The sequence below is a fragment of the Manacus candei genome, unplaced genomic scaffold, assembly GCF_025592945.1.
Source record: "Manacus candei isolate 608988 ecotype Guabito, Panama unplaced genomic scaffold, ASM2559294v1 h1tg000049l, whole genome shotgun sequence".
Taxonomy (NCBI): Eukaryota; Metazoa; Chordata; class Aves; order Passeriformes; family Pipridae; genus Manacus; species Manacus candei.
In genome coordinates, this window is record NW_026138097.1 from 27,135,388 (window position 1) to 27,154,807 (window position 19,420).

General features: G+C 39.8%; 1 protein-coding gene across 8 annotated transcripts in view; it reads right to left on the reverse strand.

Moving 5' to 3' along the window:
- FBXL7 (F-box and leucine rich repeat protein 7) overlaps window positions 1-19,420 on the reverse strand; it is a 308,597-nt gene that overhangs the window by 54,106 nt on the left and 235,071 nt on the right. The gene's annotated exons all lie outside the window — the stretch shown is intronic.

The window sequence follows — 19,420 nt, forward strand, 5'->3', positions numbered from 1 at the left end:
ATGAATGTTTTGGATGGCTGTAATGTTAGAGTCAATTCAGATATTCTGGGCACTTTTCATCCACAAAAATATTGCTTCTTGGAAAAAAAAATCCCATGTTTACAATAAATTAAAATCAATCATTATTTTGGGCCTGATTCTCCGCTTCACCATTCCAGCACGGCATCTGTTTTAAGACGAGGCTCCTGAACTTGCAGTGGATGTACATTGTTTTTATCTCTTCTTAATACAACAATGAAAACAAAACATTTGTGGAAAAATTTACTTGCAACTTCAAAAGAATCAAAAATATAAGGTGACAGACACGAAGGAGATGAGTAAAGTATCAAAAGTAGTGAAACAAGAGCCTACTGTTTAAAAGATATCATCTCTGAGTTTGTGAGATGACTCACTGTCTTGAGACACATACCAAGATACCCCATCAAGGTAAGGTTCAAGGTAATGGCTTCTCATTCAGTTGAGAGCTTCAACCTGAAAATATTTAAGCAACAACATACAGCTCTGGAATAAGTTGAAACAAACTTATCTGAGGTACAGGTAATGCAAAGCAGCACTTCTAACATGCTGTTAAAGCAGTACAGGCCCTTCTCAGAGGGCTCAGAGTAACTTGACACTGAGAACATGAAGGCAAATGAAAGCTACCATGAGGACACTGTTCCACAGGCTAAGTAATGAAACAAGTATTTTCAACACCTGAAGTATTTTCATACTTTGCTTGATTGGTTTTCAGGTTCCATCTGCATGTAGCATAGGCTGATTTTCACCCTTCAGTCAGAACAGTGACTTCAGATAAGGATGCCACAGGACAGAGGTAGGAAAAAAAAAAGGGTGAATGATGCTGTTAAAACACACTTTACTCTGGAGTTCTTCAGACATCAGACCATGCACATGCTACTTTCAAAGCCCTTTCATGCCTACTTTGTTCTTTTTAAAGCAATATTCTTTCTTCTGAAGAAAGACCTAAACCCATTTTCTATGTTAAACTCCCCAAAAATGAGGTTGCAAAAAGTAGTTCTACAGCAGCAATAAAATACTCTATACTATGTAAATACTGTGCATACCTTAACAATAGAGCATTAAGAGATGCCTGTTTTCACTTACAAATAGGGACAGAGTAATTCTTCATTAATTTTGTCTGTGCTTTATTGAAATAGTTATGAAGGAAGGAAGAAAAAGCATGCCTCAAGCTTTGCCAATATCCAAACAAAACAAACAGCAGCAGGGTTTTGTTTTCACTTAACTTTCATTATAGTTCATATATAGAGAATTAGTGCGACTTAAAACTGGTTTGTATTTAAACCCACATGTACAACAAGAGTAGCCAACATGCTCATTTGGTAGTGGAAAAGTCTTATTCCTGTGTAACATGTTTTTATATATTCTGGGAATCCTTTTCCTAAAACAAAGGTAGACCTTAACAAATTAGCAGACCTGAACCAAAAGCCCAGTCCAGAAACCTGAACTTTCAGGAACTAGCAACTGGCTTAACAATTCTATGGCTAATGTTCTTCCACTATGATAACTGAACTTGGATAAGGGTGGTGAGAGAACACCAGTCACACAGTCTCAGTCTGGAACAGAGCAAGAGAAACAACTTTGTCAAGGCTTTCCAAGCACTCTGAAAGTCAAAGACACAGACATGAGCTAGCTATGTTTTCCTCAAGTTAGCAGAGATTACTCAGCTGAAAGCTCCTTCTATTCCACATGCTGCTTGTGCAGTTTGGCAGCTGAGCCATTTCCGATTAATTCATGCTCTGGCCTGCTGCAGGCAACCAACACATACAACCTTAATGACAATCAGCAAGAGAAAATATTTAAATTCAGCAAAACATGACAATTGTAGGTATCTCAGATGAAAACAACTCCCAGCCAACATGTGACTGGTGCATTGCATAACACATCTGTGAGGGTGTGGAAGCTATCTAGAAAACATATATACAGACAGACAGAGGCATTAACTTTTCAAGTGTTAGCCCTACATGAGGATTCAAGGTGTCCAGTCATTTAAGGGTGATGTTCAGCACTTCAAATAAGTAGCTTAGAAAGAAATAGCACTACGTGAAGCAGCTAATTAACACTCTTCAGACAATTCATGATAGAAAGTGCATGTTCAAATGCTATGTTTCAATTCTTTGTTACCCGCTCTAGTTGCATGATCATTCCAGTTTTACACTATCCAGAGGAAGATGCTAGGGACTAAGGTGAATTAAAGGTCTTCCAATCAGCAGAGGGAGTGACAGGATTTCTTACTGAAGTGGAAAATACAGGAGAGCTTTCACTCCAAAGTACACACCGATAGCTCGCTCCCCCTTCTCCCTCCCCCCATGGTGGGATGGAGTGTAGAATTGGAGGCATAAAAGGTAAAGATCATGGGTTGAGATAAGAACAATTTACTAGAGACAGCAATGAAATAAGAAACAAACAGTAACAGCAATAATATTAATGAGTGTACAAGGGAGGCAAACGATTCACACATGAGTGCTCACCACCCAGAATCTGGCACTGCCCCAACCCTACACTCGGTCACCAGCCCGGTCAGAAGGGACCCTCCCCCCTCTGCATGTCATGACCTGGTATAGAATAACCTCAGGGTCCTGGCCATGCCCTCCCCCTCGACTACTGCAAAAATAACCCTGTACTGGTCAGAACCAGGACAGTATATTAACAATTATTTAAGAACTTTTAAGAGCAAATCAGTCAAGAAGCCTCTATAAAGTAGTCATGACCTCAGATAATCTGACTTAGTAAGGAATCAGAGGACAGCTTACAACAGTTTATCTTGAAATTCCTCACTGGTATTTGTGCCATGAATTCATTGTTGAGTCATCCAACAAATATTAGATCTCTGTTCCCATAGTTTTCATGCCAATTTTCAAAGAAAGTAAAATACTTCTCAATTTTTCTCCACACACTGGCCATCTTTCCACCAGAAATCAGACAGCAGAGAGCATAGCCAACTAATACGGTAGGCAACACATGTGACACTAATCATCACCTTCTGGTTGTAACCAAAGTTGTGACCATCAGCCTAAAAGGCAAAAAGGTCCATGTTTCAACAACACTCCTACAGCACTTGCTTCCTGCCTGATTGATTACCTTTAAAAAGAGAAACAACAGCAATCTGGGAAGGACCTTCCATGGGCGGAGTTGACCACAAAATTTCCAACACATACATGCTTCAAAATGGTGCCTCCCTCCCCTGGTTAAAAGAAAAATCTTGAGAGCATAACATAAACCAGAAAATTACTTTTTTTATTTCCCCCAGGACTAGTGTGGTGGGAACTCCAGGGTCTTTGAGAGGACTAATAATAAAAGAAGCCTTCCAGTTGGGAAGCAACAGATATGCTATGAAGTGGATGGATATCAGAACAGACATGAAAGGGGCAAAGTATTAAGAAAGAAGAATCGATCAAAACTGCCAGAACTTTCACAAGGCTTTTTACAGATGGGAATAAAAATGTACTAAAATTAGAAGGGGTCTTAAGGACTATTGGAAGCAAAACACTGCGAAAAATATTGCTTAAAGTCCTGGCACTTAAAGTAAAACATTCAAAACAAGAACAAAACCATCACTTTCAAGATACTAACAAACTTTTAAAAGAAAGCAAACTCCAACTAAAGAAACACGCAGGTGATGTTCTCTAGATGACAGCATGCCCTATTGCAGTCTATAAATATTTGGAAAAAGCAATTTGATCTCATTTGTTCCAGCTCATTTAAACTCTAAACAGAGAAGCTTATCTTTTCAAGCCAAGACTAATGAAGAAAGAATGTCTTCAACCTAATAGGTCAAATGTAAACAGGTTTAAAATTAAACCACTTCCAATACATTAGAAATGACCCTACCTACAGAACTGTTCACACTCATCTTCATCTGGAAGAGGAAATCCAGACCTGCCTCTAAGTTTCCTGCCCTGAGCTTTGTTCCTACCCAAAGCAATCACTATTTATCTGAGTACGTGCAATCAATTCACTTGAAAGATTTACTAACACTCAGTGGTATCACTGTGACTGAAAAAGAAGTTTATAGTTGTGTGTTTTTTGGAGAGCCTTAAATAGCAAGTTTCTCTTTCTTGGGAACTGAATGATCACTCTGCTATTAATACTGTTTCCAGCCCTACTCCTGCTGCTCCATTCAATTCTTCTCTACAAGTTTCTGCAGTTTTACCAAGGGCTGGGTAAAAAGCTATTTTGCTTGTAGGCCCTCCAATTATTTATGTTTAGATGTTGTTTCTCCCCCTCAATCTTCTTCATTCTCTCTTTTTTTTCCCCCCACATAACTATACAACAGTAGCACATTATTAGAACAGGAGCTAGAAAGAAAATTCTTGGAATAAAATCTAGAAAACCCTCACCCTAGCCTCCCAAAAACACACACAACCCCCCCAGTCAAAAAACCCAGAAACCCATCCCTCTTCTCCACAACCCACCCAGATAGTTACTGCAGTAAATATTGAATCAGAATCAAAGCACGTAAGCTCTTGGTGAAAGGAATGATAAGTATTTCACAAGGAAATTTACTGATCTGAATGACAGCAGAAACAAGCTAGTTTTTGGATTAAGTTTTAGCTGGAAACTTTCTCTCTGTATCTTCTAATTTTGTACAGCCTGATATACAAGTAGGCAAATTTCACGGCTGCTGAGCTCATTGAACAGCACAAGCCATGAGGTGCCAAATCCCTTCTGGGAAGCAAAGAAGGATATCAGATTTTTCATGAATAGTCACTGTACATTCAGTGTATTGCTGGATAAGGCCTTCTATTGCTGGCTTCAGCAAGCTTAGCTACAAGAATGCAAGCTGTATGAAAATAGCCCAATGTTGCCGTGGAATTTTGGTGCTGAAAAAATCTCCAGAGCAGTTAATTAGAGGTGAGATAAGAAAGGGTTTATTTTGCCAAGGCTAAGATGTTACAAGACCCACGCCCCTGTGCCCGAGAGGTTACATTTTATAATATCATCCATCCAATCCCAGATGTGTCCACCCTGTGGCCTTTACTCTGGTCCGCCCTAGGGTCCAAGAAATGGGTCTGGGGGTTTTGGGACCCCATGTTCATCCCACCTTCCTCTTCATCAGAGCACAAAGGGTACATAGTTACCTAATTCTTGACCGTATTCTGTGGTTTAGGCCCAGATATGCTGTTCTGCCAACAGTCTAGGCCTTGCCTTGACAAAAGACTAAACATCTCTGCTGTATTCAGGGGTAGGATTGATATAGGGAGCATAGAATGGGGTAAGAGGGTTAAGGAATGTGTAAACAAGGGTGCTAGAGAAAGGGAAAGGGACAAGGGACAAAGGAGGGAGGGGTTGTTGCTTTTAAAACCTACTGATAAAACTTACAAGTCTTACAAATATTAGAAAAAAAAACATTAGGGGCTTAAGGCATCACCAATTATTTTCCTCTATGCATAACATCTAACCTAACCTGAATAAGGACTGATCAATTATAACTTATTTCAGTGTTTTCAGAGGACTCATGTTTCTAAACGAGATTTTATATTAGAGGTATCCTTTCCTGCCACAAATACACCAGTGTAAAACATTTTTTTCATTCAACTTCAAAAAATTAAAAGCTTATGAGATCATCAACTGAACCTGCAAAATCCCATTTGAATAGTGTAAAAATATCAGATGATGTTATATAGCAGCTACCTTTATGACTATGTCACTGGATATACCTTTTGGTATAGTTCAAAGTACTTCTGGGGTAGTCAGTACTACACATGTACTGGAAAGAGTGATGGAAAGCTGGGCAGTAGGATTTAACTTCAGCTACTGAGGAAACAACAGCAGAGCCAAGCATGCTCATGAGATAGCATGTTGGACAGCAGAAATTGAGGTTAACTCACCTTACTTAGTATGGCCAGAAGAGTCTAGCTCCATCTCATCTTTACTCTTCCATTAAAGTAGCTGTAGGCAGCAACAGGATCTCCACAAGATTGCTCTGCAAGCAAAACAAGCCCTGTTCCCTCAGCGTTTGCTTACAGGTAAATGCTCAAGCCCCTGATCATCTTTGATGATGCTTCATTTGGCTGACATCATTAGGCCAATGTCTCTCCTGGACTGAGTTGCTCAAATCAAGCACAGTACAGCAGGTGTGGCTTCACGGGTGCCAAATGAGGAGAAAGAACTACTTCTCTCAGTTTGTTGGCCACACTTTTGCTAATAAAGCCCAACCTCAGGCCATTTTTTCCAGCCAGCTGATATTCCCCATGCCCTCAAGTAGATCAGTCACTCCACTTAATTTTGTATTATCCATAAACTTGCTGAGAACACACTCTATACCATCCATCTAGGTTACTAATTTGGATTTTAAATAGTGTTGGCCCCAGTATCAGTGCCCAAGGGATACCACTGGTAATTGGCTGTCAGTTGAAATTTGTGCAGCTGTTCAGCTGCTGATTCATACTGTAACCAATAATCTCACTTCTGAAATGCATTTTATAGTGTGAAAAAATAATAATAAAAAAAGAGTTAATTAAAAACCTTTTTTATGAAAACACCTCCCAGTGTCTATCCTAACAGATGTGTGTTCCCTTGAACTACATGTCCATGTGGCACAAGTTCAGGACTTTGTGTTGCTGTAAGTTAACCAGGAAGCACCACATACTTTCAGAGATGCCACAGCTCAGGGAATTATTTACACCGAGAGCTGTTTGGAGTTGCTTTATAAATAGTGCAAGTTTTAGAACAGTCTGTCAAGCTTACCACAGAAAGATGGACAGCTTGTCCTACCTTTAGCTGGGACAGAGTTAACTTTCTTCCTGGTAGCTGGTACAGTGCTGTGTTTTGGATTTAGGATGAGAATAATGCTGGTAACACATTGACATTTTAGTTATTGCTGAGCAGTGCTGACCCTAAGTCAAGGATTTTTCAGTGTCTCGTGCTCTGCCAGCGAGGAGATGCACAGGAAGCCAGGAGGGAATATGGTCAGGTCAGCTGATCCAAACTGGCCAAAGGGATATTCCATACCATAGAACACAGTATATAGTATATAAACTGAGGTGAGTTGGCCAGGAAGGGACGATTGCTGCTCAAGAATGAGATGGGCACTGGTCAGCAGGTGGTGAGCAATGGTGTTGTGCATCACTTGACTTTCTTGGGTTTTATTACTCTCTCTTTTTGTTACCTCCTTTTCACAATTATTATTATTATATACTTCAATTATTAAATTGTACTTAACCCATAGGTTTTACCTTTTTTCTGATTCTCTTCCCCAATCCACCAGAGGCAGTGGGGAGAGGTGTGAGCAGCTGTGTGGGGCTTAGTTGCTCTCTGGAGTTAAACCACGACAACAGCTTCAAAATCCTAATCTTCAAAAACTGACAGACCATGCCTGCAGTGGATAGGGAGAACTTATGAATTACCTGGTTAGAATGCACAGCCATTCCACTTCATCATTACATTAAATGTTCTAATCTAGCCCCTCATATATTTATCCTGCTTCAGAGCTTCTTGATATGATGAAAAGCTATTAATTCTGATTATTACCTGTAGTGGATGTTTCTGCAGAAATACACTTCATCATGTACAAAAAACATTAGTTTCAGAATTTGTGCTATTAGCAAACACTGCTTCAAACTGCAAATAATGACTTCTTTGTAGGTCTTCTTTCAGAGGCCTGTGCCTTCAGCAGCAGAAACACATGAAATGTGTTTGTCTCTATGGTTCTCAGGGCTATGAAACAGCAGAAGGAGGCTTCAAGGAAGTCAGCTTTCCCTGGAGAGTCTGTCACCTTTGGGCAGTCAGCAGTCACTGTTTTCATCTGTGAAATGAACGTGGGTATCACCACAGCTCGTGGCAGCACTGGAACAGATCAAGGCTCAGCTTCACTGTGCAGAGCTGCACCTCCTGGGCACCATAGAGCGTGGTGGCTTGGCTCCACTGCAGATCCACATCTGCAGCATTGCTGCAAATCCACTGAATGTCAAACACACAACATGCCACCGCTGAGGCATTTAGCGGTGCCTGTTTTCTGCAAGGTACTCTTTCTGTGGTGGATACTAAGGAGTCACAGCAAACTGCTTACTCAACAAAATATTATTCTACTTCACACCAGGATAAAAACACATCTCTTCAAAGATGTTTTCCTGAAAACTGAGACTGGCCTTACTCAAGGAGAGACTAGATTTGGCTGCACGTCCCCCATGTCTCAGACAAACCTTAGTAACTGAACTTCTGGCCGTTTCAAAAACAGATGGTACCTCTGCTTCCCCGGACACATGCGTACCTATTAAAAAGTTTTGATTCCAAAAAGTCATCATTTTCCAAAGAAAAAAATTCTCTTATCAGAAAGATTCTCAGTGTCAATAGCCAGAATAGGGCCTCTGACAGCCATCTGTTAAAATATGAGGCTACTTAAGTGCTTTATCTTCCCTCATGAAATTTCAAATGATTAAAAGAAATGCAAAAACTAGAGCTTGGTCCAGTTCTCTGACATGTCTCTTCAGACATGCTCTCTGAATCGAGATGTTCGGCTTTATCTGCATCCAAGCCTTTCAGTTAAGCCCAAGGATCAAGTACCAGAACTTGTATTGTTAAACCCATCCAGAAGGGAAGGCGGCATTTCAGCATGAACCATCTGCTCTCTCTCATCTCCAGTTCCACAGTATATTACTGACAAGTCTTACTGACAAATTTTCATAGCATAGGCAATTAACATACTTTGTGTGTGTGCATAAATTATTTATTTTAAATATACATACAGGTATGCACAGAGTTCAAAAAAATCATTGCAGAAACAAGAATAAGGGAAAATAGAATACGCAATGTTTTTAAAGGGCATGTACACTCATGCAGTGTGAGACTGGACTATACAGAAGGTTTGAATTCATTACCTCTATCAATCTGTGCCATAGCAGACATGGAGAGGGCAGTGGGAACAGTATTTGCAAGCACCTTAAGCTCACTGCCTGCTGTAAACATGAACTGTGGCAACCACCTGACTTCCATGAAAATAGTGATCAACAGAGAAATATTCTTGGTCAGAATTTACAAAAAAAGGAAAATAAATGTTAAAAATAAAAAATACACCTTTGCAGAACTGTAGGAAGACCTGGGCCAAGCACAAACACCAGCCCACACTTCCCAGAGAATTCAAGCAAACTGGAGACCGTCAGACTTAGGGGCAGATGCAATACATGCTTTGTGAAGCCTGAGAGAAGGCAGAGCATGCATACCTCACACAGACCTCACCAAGCAGCACCCAAAATGCTGGGAAAGGAGGTAAGCATGCAGAATCAGTTTTAGATCTGGTCCTGCTTTCTCTTCTCACTGGCGACTATCTTAAAGGCAAACATTCCCATGCTCACCTAACACTACACTAAGTTCATATCCTTCACCACAAATACTTTTTATTTCTTCATTTATTTTCACCTTAGCTTCTGGCAGGTGACAAAATACAGTAAATTGATAAACCCATTTACTGTACGCTTAGCTAACAGAAGTCTGCAAGCTCTTTGTACAGCTCAGAAGGAGATATGACCAGATTTCTGCAGTCACAGGAAAACACAGGATCTGCAATAAGTCTCCAACTGCTTCTGTGGCCTCCACTGTCCCTTTTATTATCTGTGAGATTTAACTCCCAGGCTTCTACAGTAAGTTATGCTAATAGAATACTTTACTGCTACTCAATAGAGGAACCCTCCCTCCCTCACATATCAGATTTCTAGGTAAAGAGAGATTAATCAGTTTCCTGCTTTGCTTAAAATATGCATTTAACATGCAACAGTCACATGAGCATTGTTAACTGATTTAATAAATATACCAGGGTCTCCTTCTCTCATCTACTAGGATCCTTAATGCCTCCCATAAGCAAGCAACACCTGCTGTGCCTCTCTATGACTTCCACAGCAATGCACAGCATCAGGCATCTCACAGGCTCAAGCCTTTTAAAGAGCTTAAGAAGTTTGCATATATAATGAGGTTAGTGAGGAATGCTATTTCCATGGAGCAAAGTTATTCCACATTTGAAAAGAGCTTAGTGTTGTTAATGTTTTCTTGCCTCTAAAGGTCATCTCACATTCATTTCTATTCATTCACACAAGCGAAGTAGCTGCAGTAATTCTCAATGCCAAGGAAGACAAGATGTTGTCTCAAGAACTGAGAGGTGGGGAAAGGACCTGTGAGGGTATAAGAATGGAAAGGGCACATCAGCACCAGTAGCAACAAGATGTTGCAACAACAAACTGCACACAGATTTCCTATATAAGTCTACACACTGGTGCAAACTATAGCCACATATAATACACACTCCTATTTGCTGTCTAAGATCAAATAGTCATCCAATAGAGTAGACTACACCACAGGCATATTCAGAGGTTACTCCATCTCTGGGAATGCAGCACAGGAACAGAGCACCATGCCTGCACAATTATGAGATGTGGCAGGCTAGGGGTCAGGGTGATTTGGTTTTATTTTGGTTTGGGCCGTTGGGGACTTTTCTTAGAAACGATTGACAGAAGTTGCAGAAGAGAAGTAGGATCCTGTAACAGCCTTTAGGGAAGATTAGAAGGAAAAAACAATAGCTCAGGGAGAACAGAAGAACTGTTTTGTCTGATGCTCTGCCAAGCTTGTGTTAAATAACAAAACAGTGTCCTAAAAGAATTTGTTAATATGGCAACAAGTCTCTCCCAGACTGATGAAAGATAAGGCTATGTAAAGCATTGCTAATCTACGTGACCACCACTTTCTGCTACTCAAGTTAAAGCTATAGACCTTGGTTGTTGGAAGCCTGTTGATTTATCAGGGTCTCCCTCTCCAGTGAGCCGACAGTAGTCCTTGATGTCCTCTAAGTTCAGCCAAGCAATTTTCAAACCTTTTCAGAGGACCAACTCTTTCTAAAGTTGCAAATAATTATCTGCAGCAATTTCAGCCTCCCAAACAAACAACAGCAAAAAAAATACTAGCTAACTACAGAAATCAAGATATACCTTATTAAGATGATACATTTTTTTCGGAAGAGCTCTCAGTTTGTTCTGATCCCACTAAAACCAGCCAAGCAATTCAAAACATTGCTTTATTGAAAGACTCCTTTGTCCTATAAGCTATCCATCCATACCTATCCTCTTGATTTAGTATTCACATTATTCTATGGCACCTTTTAGTGCAGTAGACAAACATAGACTCTGGACCCCAGAATTTATCCTCTTATTTTAGACAAGACATAATGAAGTGAGATGGTGAAGAATAACTGGGAATGTGACAATAAAGCTATACGGTTATGAAAAGGAATAAAGTCATGAATGGTGGAAGGCTGACAAAGAATTTGTTTGAGAATGCTGCTTTACACAACATATTGTGATATTCTAGATTGAAAAGATGGACACAATTTGGGTATGCCACAGATGAGAAATGGGTAATTTACATTACTTAGCTGGATCACGATGACTTGACTTTATGGATCAAAACAAAAAATGCTAGCTTGAGCAAAGCTATGCAGTTAAATCAGTGCCATGCAAAGATGCATTCTAAGTTTCCATGAATTGTCAAGAAAACGGATTAAATACAACTTCAGAGCAGTGCCTAATGAAGGATTTTTACATGCATTTGCTTTTCTTGATCTTCAACATATGGTTATTGAAAATCAGGCTGTTTTGTTCTCTTCCTATAACACAGGTTTCTGATTACATTTGTTTTTCTTTCTCTTCTAGAGCAGAACTTTTAATGCAAAAAATCATGAAAAAAGAATCTTGCAATTAGAGTGTTACATGCTCAAAGCAGCAACTCCCTTCTCTCCTGCAAGCATCCCAGGACAGCTTGTACTTATCTCGATCATCAGTGTAAATATGCAACTCAAATCAAGGCTGTGAGGAACTTGGCAGCATTTATCTTCACAGGCCTGCTATTCTCAGAATTTTGTTGCTTTCTGACCTGTATTACAACACAGAAGAAGCAGCCAGAAATTCCGAGTTTTGACTTAAGGGTCACAATGATACGAAAATGCATGAGTTTGTACGGTTAAGGTGAAAACTGAACCAGTCACCTTATTTCTCAGAACTGACTGAGACCTAGATCCCATAAAATCATTTCAAGCAGGGATTTTCTGTTCCCAGGCCAAGTGTCAGGTAAGGATTGGATACCAGGCTGATGTTTGTATTCATTCCCCTGACTGCAGCTCCTTTCAAGCACAAGGAGGGAAAAAACCCATGCAGTACTACCACATTTAAGTAACCCTAGTAGAATTTGGATCTTCGGTGGTTATAGTTTATGAAATAAAGCTACAAGTTGAAAAAGCTGTCTCATTTTTATTCTTTTTTTTTCCACCAGATTTTGTTTTATGATTTCACAGAATATTCTGAGTTGGAAGGGATGTGGGACAAAGACAATTACAGGATTTCAGTTTTAACACTTGTAAACTTTCAGCACTGTTGCATGACCTTCAAAATTCTAAAAACCAAAGAAATTAAAAAAAGAAAAAAAGAATATAAAATTGTGGTCAGTGTTTTACAGAACCACAGCTATTACAGGTCACTAAAGGCTCTTAAAACTTTCCAAGAAAGCAGAGATGCTGGGAAAACATTAAAAATAACAAACCTGGCCCCAAAACAAAAACAGCAGTACTTGATTAGGACTAAACCAATGCAGATTATTTTCAATGTTTGTTATCTGCACAAAAAAAGAATAGGGAATTATAAACAGAGCTAGGAAGGGAATATGGCAGGATGAAAAGAAGCATAAAACCAAGGAGCTCCTGTTCTAAACTGCCCCTCTATGAAAAGAGAGAAAGTGTGTTAAGGCAGAAGTGTGTGTATATGAATTCTGGCTACATCTACTGCCGTGTGCTGCAGCATACAGACTCTTGGGGACCTGCCATCACAAATAAAATGAGCAGTTTGCCAACAACATACCAAACATTAGTGGTCTCTAACATAACTACAGGTTTTGCTCACAACAGCAAATGCCAAATGACAGCAGGGGTTTTGTTCAACTGCTTGCTTCACTTTCACATTGCAGAAGAACTGTCTGCCTAGCTATTGAAAATTAAACTAATAAATATCTGATAAATATGTTTGTTATATGCATACTGAAAACTCACAGGTTTCAGTCATTAGTATGCCACTCCAGGGCCTTTAAACACACAATCATTTGGCAGAACAATTACTGTGTGAAAAGTAAAAAGAAAATGCTATGGTTTCTTGCAACGTAATACTAACCAACCCAAAACTGGAGTAAAGAGTTCCACAGTAATATTCAAAGCACGTCAAAATGGAAGTTTCAAATCTAGCAGCTCTTCAGTTTCATTGGTTTGCTTTGGTTATCATTTTACAAGCCACGAACTCTTAGATTAAGTATGGTCTTTTTGTTTCCATGTGGTCATCAAGATGCAAAGGATCAGTTAAAAATAAATACTCAAGGGCAATGAAAAGTAAAAATGGCTGGAGCTACGGTTAGATTAAGGACAACAAAATATCATCCTTTACCTGTCCGTGACTGTACTAATGTTCAGGTGAAAGCAGACGAATTTTTCCATTAAAACACACAAAGCAGGAAAAAAGATGCCTTCTTTAGTCAGATAATCCATACCATAAACCTTTTCAAATGCCAACTGATGTAAGAAGTCAAACTTTCTTTCAGGGCAGAAAAGCAGATCAGTATCAATGTGGAGTCTGTTCAATCACAAAACGGAAATGCTCTCCTGAAAACCACTAACAAAGAAAACTCAAGGCCAGTTCAGCCTACCGATAAGGTTCAGTAGCCCACATCCAAACTAAAAGAACTTGGCAGGACAAAATATTAGCAACTTGCCTTTGTAATTTCTAAGACAGTTGGAACTAAAACCTTTGCCATAAAGCAGTGTAAAATGATCCAAGAAACTGCTTTCCAACTACCCTGTACAAACTAGTCAGTTGTCAAAAAACACAAAAAACAAATCAAAACAAATAAAATCAATAACAAAGCTCCTCTCATGAAACTCAGCTGCAGGAGATATTCTTTCAGAATTAGTAGAAAGTGTAGAAAGTGTTTGCTTGTGTTGTAGCAACTTTTTTCTTTTCCCCAAATGAGATTGCAACTGCCTGTCACATCTGTTTCAGCAAATGAGATAACCTCTGAGGATGCATCAAACTTTGCTATCCTTGAAATGAAATTTAACTGTGACTGGAGAAGTAAAGGATCAACAATTGAAAGTTAAAAGAAAAAAAAAACCAAAAACTTTGAGAACTTAAAAACAAATAGCAGGAAAGGAAGTGACTGATACTTGACAGTTGCTTCACTGCTCTTAAACTGACTAGGTAAGGGTTTTTGGACTGTGTCCTGTGGGCCATTCTCCTCTCTCTGTGTATCTCTGTCAGACATCCGGATATCTCACTAAAATGACAATGCTTGTCTGCACTGCAGTTGTATTCACATGCGCCTATGTCCTAGTTACAGGGGCTGGAACCACTTTATCACTATGCGGGTATAACCAAAACTGTGTATTCTACACCTTCTACGTCATTTCTGATGGACTGTTAAATGGATTGTTTGCAGTAGCTGCCCAGGGCACACCTGACACCTCAGGCTACAAGCTGAGTGTAAAAGAAATTTCGAGGCAGGGGAGTGTTCTTTTGTTTTCACACCAATGACTCAGCTGTGATAACTCCCCTCTGGAAAGGCATTAACACCTTCAAACCCAGCCTGAGGGGTTATCTCTGCTAATGGGCCACCTAGGACTGGCATAATAGGCAGCTGCAACACCTAAACCATCAAAGGTTCCAAAAATATCCCATGACTCACAGAGTTAAATCACCCATTGTGAAACTCCGCACCCTGGGGGAGGTACTGGGCATTGCCACCTGAACTTGAGCATATATAAACTTCGGGTTTTGGGACTTCTGGTACTACTCATAGGATTGAGAGGAGGACTACAACTTCAACAGGACTGTGACCATCACCCAGACCAACAGGTTTGCCTTTCCTTTTACTTCACACCCAGGGGAGCCACGTGGTGCTCAGCACAGAGGCCAACACTGTTCTGTTCTTGTCCCAGGGTGCTGGGTTATACATCTATCTTGGGGGGGTTAAAACCAGTTTTATCTGTATCATTGTATTTATTGTAATCTTTTTGGTAAATTGTAATTCTGACTTGTAATCTCTCAAATTGGGTTCATTTCTGCCACCATCTTACTTTTAATCCAGCACAGCCTATGATTGCCTGGTCAAGTCTTACACTGTCACTTCCCAATGCTTTTGCCCAAACAACAGCCACTTATTAACAACTGTTCAGGGTCCTACTGTATGTGCATTCCTTTTCCTACCCAGCACCTCAGGAGGACATACACATATGCTGCATGACCACCCTCATCTTCCCACTGCATAGTCCAGTCCACACCAAAGATGTTTGAGGACCAGATTAAAAATTCACATTTGAAAACTTTCAAAGACTATTAGCAAAAAATATAAAAATTATGATTCATTAAGTTAGAATAACCAGCTCAATCTCCTAGCTGTGTTAATAATCAGCACACTCAAAGAAACAAGCAGAAAACCCACTTAAGCAGCAGTGAGATGAGGCCCAACCTATTTATATTTTCCTTCATGAAAAATATATTTATGCAAAACTGTCACAGTTGTTTTTCAAATCTAATAGGTAATGTTAATGCAGTGCTTGCTGTGATGACGCAACTCTAATGCTAAGTCAAAAGCATTTGCTTCTAGACATCATATCAGTGGGAGCTGGATGCTCTTCTTGTGGTTTAACCCCAGCTGGCAGCTAAGTACCATGCAGCCACTTGTTCATCTCCCATACCCACACCCTGCAGCTGTAAGGAAAAGGTAAACCTCAAGTATTGAGATAAGAACAGTTTAATAACTGAAACAAAATAAAACATAATAATAATATACTAATAGTAATAAATAGAATGAAAAAGAGAGAGAGAGAAATAAAACCGAAGAAAGACAAGTGATACACAATACCATTGCTCACCACCCACTGATTGATGCCCAGCTCATCCATGCATAGTGATTAACCCCTCCTGGCCAACCCCCCAGTTTATATACTGAGCATGACCATATTCTATGGAATATCCCTTTGGTCAGTTTAGGTCAGCTGTCCTGGCTATGCTACGTCCCAGCTTCCTGTGCACCTCCTTGTTGGCAGAGCACAGGAAAATGAAAAGTGCTTAACTTAGGGTAAGCTCTGCTCAGCAACAACTAAAACAGCAGTGTGCAATCAACATTATTCTCATCCTAAATCCAAAACACAGCACTGTACCAGCTACTAGGAAAAAATGAACTCTATCCCAGCTAAAAACAGGACAATGTCAAATTAAGGGCATCACCTGAATTGACACCCCTTTTTCAAATAGTAATTCAGCACTGCTGAAAGTCTGCCCCGTCTCCCCGGACAGTAACATAGCTGGACGAAGGGAAGGCTGTCCTGTTGTCTCCCTCGGTCCATAGGGAAACTGTCAGGAATGCTATCCATATGCTGACTCTGCCTCTCTTGAACAGTCAGCAGGGCCGATGACATGGACCAGTCACTCTAAGGCTAAGAGTGGAAGTGGCCCCAGAACTTACTATTCATCTGCATAAACCTCTCCAGCACTCCAGCAAGGCAACAGCTGCCATATCAAGATATCAGCCAACTTGGCCTCCTACTTATGAAGGGAAGTTAATCAGTACCTCATCAGTTTTACTTCCAGAAAACAGCAACAACAGATATCCATCAACACTTGGCTTATCACAAGCCAAGAGGGACAGGCTATGGACTCTCCGGCAGCCCGGGCAGCCCTTTGCAGTAAGGCCGCCACAGCACCCTCTGTTTGTCTCCACAGGGCTTATTGCTCTCCAGCTGGGCTGGAGATTACATTTCAGCAACCTGAGAAGCAATCATGGTTCCTTCCAGAAGAAAACCCCTACTCTTCCTTCTGATACACTTTCTGTTTCAGAAGACCTTTCCTTTTCTCACTTCACTATCTCAAGTGAATCTCTACCTCAAATTCCTTTTGCAAAAAAATAAAATATATTCCTTTCGGGGTTTCAGACTACTTCCTGGAGTGGACCTAACTTTTCTGCTTACAAGTTTACAGTGCCTGTAGAGATTAGGGAGTCCAAGCCCACTCCTCTTCTCCAAAACCTAGGAAGAAGAGATTACTTAAGTTGATATGATTGGGAAAGAGAGAAAGTTGGGGGGAACTGGAACACTGCAAAAATTGTTCTGAAAGATTCCACATTTAAAAAAGCTAAAACTTCTTAGTGCAGCAGGTATTTCAAATAATATAACTCTATTTCAAGGCATAGCACAGCTGCAGCTCCTATAACACACAATGCTGCCAAAAGGCATTCTGTAGGTACTGTTTCAATAGCCAAAGACTTTCTCCCTTTGCAATGGCAGGAACTGTTTGTGATACTTCAACAAAGTGTGTTGGTAAAACTTTGTTACATACAACAGGCCACGTTATTGATGGTCTTAATAAAGTGCTTCTAAATGAAGTATTATCACCACCATCATTACATATAAAAAGGCATATCCATTTTCCAGATTTTCTTCTAAATTCAAATTTCTCCGTTATTATGCCATTAAAATGTTGACTCTGTTACGAAACATTTCTGAGCCTTGTGGATATAATGCTCATTTACCTAGAACTAAAATGAATACTTTCTATTTTTCTGTTAGAGAAACCAAAAAGGGACAACGACGAACATGTTTCTAGCTCACTTGAAAATGCAAAATCATTTGCAATACTCAGTATGTTTGACAGCATTTAAAAGAAAAACAAACTCTCCCTTATTTACTAAACCTATCTGGTAATTAAATATTTCTAAGTTTTCTCACTCTAGAAGTAGTCACGTCCAGTTTCACTAAGGAATAACTGATTACTGCAGACTCCCCATAAAGTTGTTATTACTCCCGATGAAGTAGCATTTTTCTTATGCTTTCAATATAGTACATCTCTAGGAACAAGACACCTCTTACCAAGTTAGTGCAAACCGTTCAATAAAATTTAGGTTGTGCCAGAAGGCAGATTGTTAACAGCTGTTAAATACAGGCTCTGCTGAAGATCGTATTACCTGTTGGGCAGTTGATCAAAGCCACAAGAGATCTCTCCTAGAAAGGAAAATGCCTACATGCAAAGAATACAAGTGTTTGCACAAGAAACTTCTGAATAATTATTTCATCATTTATCCCATATTTTGTATGTGTGTGTATCTATCTATCAATATGTATACTGAGAGTAACGTAGATTTACATTTTGCTAGTACAAGCTCTGGGTCAGCACCAGATAATGCTACTGACAGGAGAGTAACACAAAGTAAGAGTACAAACTAGCAATGGCAGGAGGTCAGATGCAGGAATTTTCTGTATCTGCTTCCTCCAACACGTGGATCAATACTGAAAATGCAATCCCACCACTTGGAGTTGACCCTAGAAGTCACCATACCACAAAGTACATCTTCCCATATATACTTAAGGCTGCTACACAGCCTCTTTGAACAGAGATGGGGGTGAGGAAAAATCTAATATTAGGTAGAAAAAAAAATAAATGGAGGCCAGCCACTCTTTTTCAGAGTTGTGCTGACCCATAAAAGTTAGATTTGAGGTATTTTGTTCCATCAATATGTTTCAGGAGTGGATTTTCCAAGAAAAGGCTTCATAACCTAATTTACTGGAGGAGAACCTGCCTCCCAGAAAGGACTAATGTGTACTATTTATTCTACTTTGGCAAGTCATTAAGTATTATCTTACTCATGTATGCTGTTCCTAACAAGTGTTTAAAGCCCCCCCAGTCTGACAGGGCAATGCACATACACAAAGGCATGGTTGCTCCTCCACTAGGATTTAATGATTCTAAAAACTGAACTGTAACATAGCCTGAAAAAAAAAGCCACCAATTTCCAGTGCTAGATTACTCATTTCTGACCTTCCAGTCAGAAATCTACCCCACCTGATTTTGCAGTTGTATCTTCTCCAGCCACTAGTAAAGCAAAATGAAACAAAAATGCAAACTGTAGAAGGCATTTCCAGCAGATAAACTCCTTGTTAGCTCTCTCCTGCCTGTTGTTAAGTCAGCCTTCTAACTAGAGGAAAGACCTTTGTGATTTTTTTCCTGCTTTATTATTATGCTGGAAACAATAGCCTTTTTGTTCTATGGCAAGAATACAGGAGCCGAAGCTCCGTGCACAATTGTGTGATCATCGCACAGCCCTATGTCCCAACCTTTCCGAAACATGGAAGGCACAAAGCTATCCAGCTGACTAATGAGAAGATAAAGGACACTCCAAGGGAAACAATGAACAAAATTGTCACTTCCAACAATGCAGAAGGCCACTTCAGTATTCCCACAATCTCTTGCCAATTTTTCTTTCCTTGTGTGATTTCCTCCATCAAATAACTGCTGTCAGTTTTGACTGCTTAAATGATTAATTATTCTGACTGTAAATATTCTTAGGAGAAATGAGAACAGTGACCTAGACCTAGACCTAGATCTATTTGCCATAATAA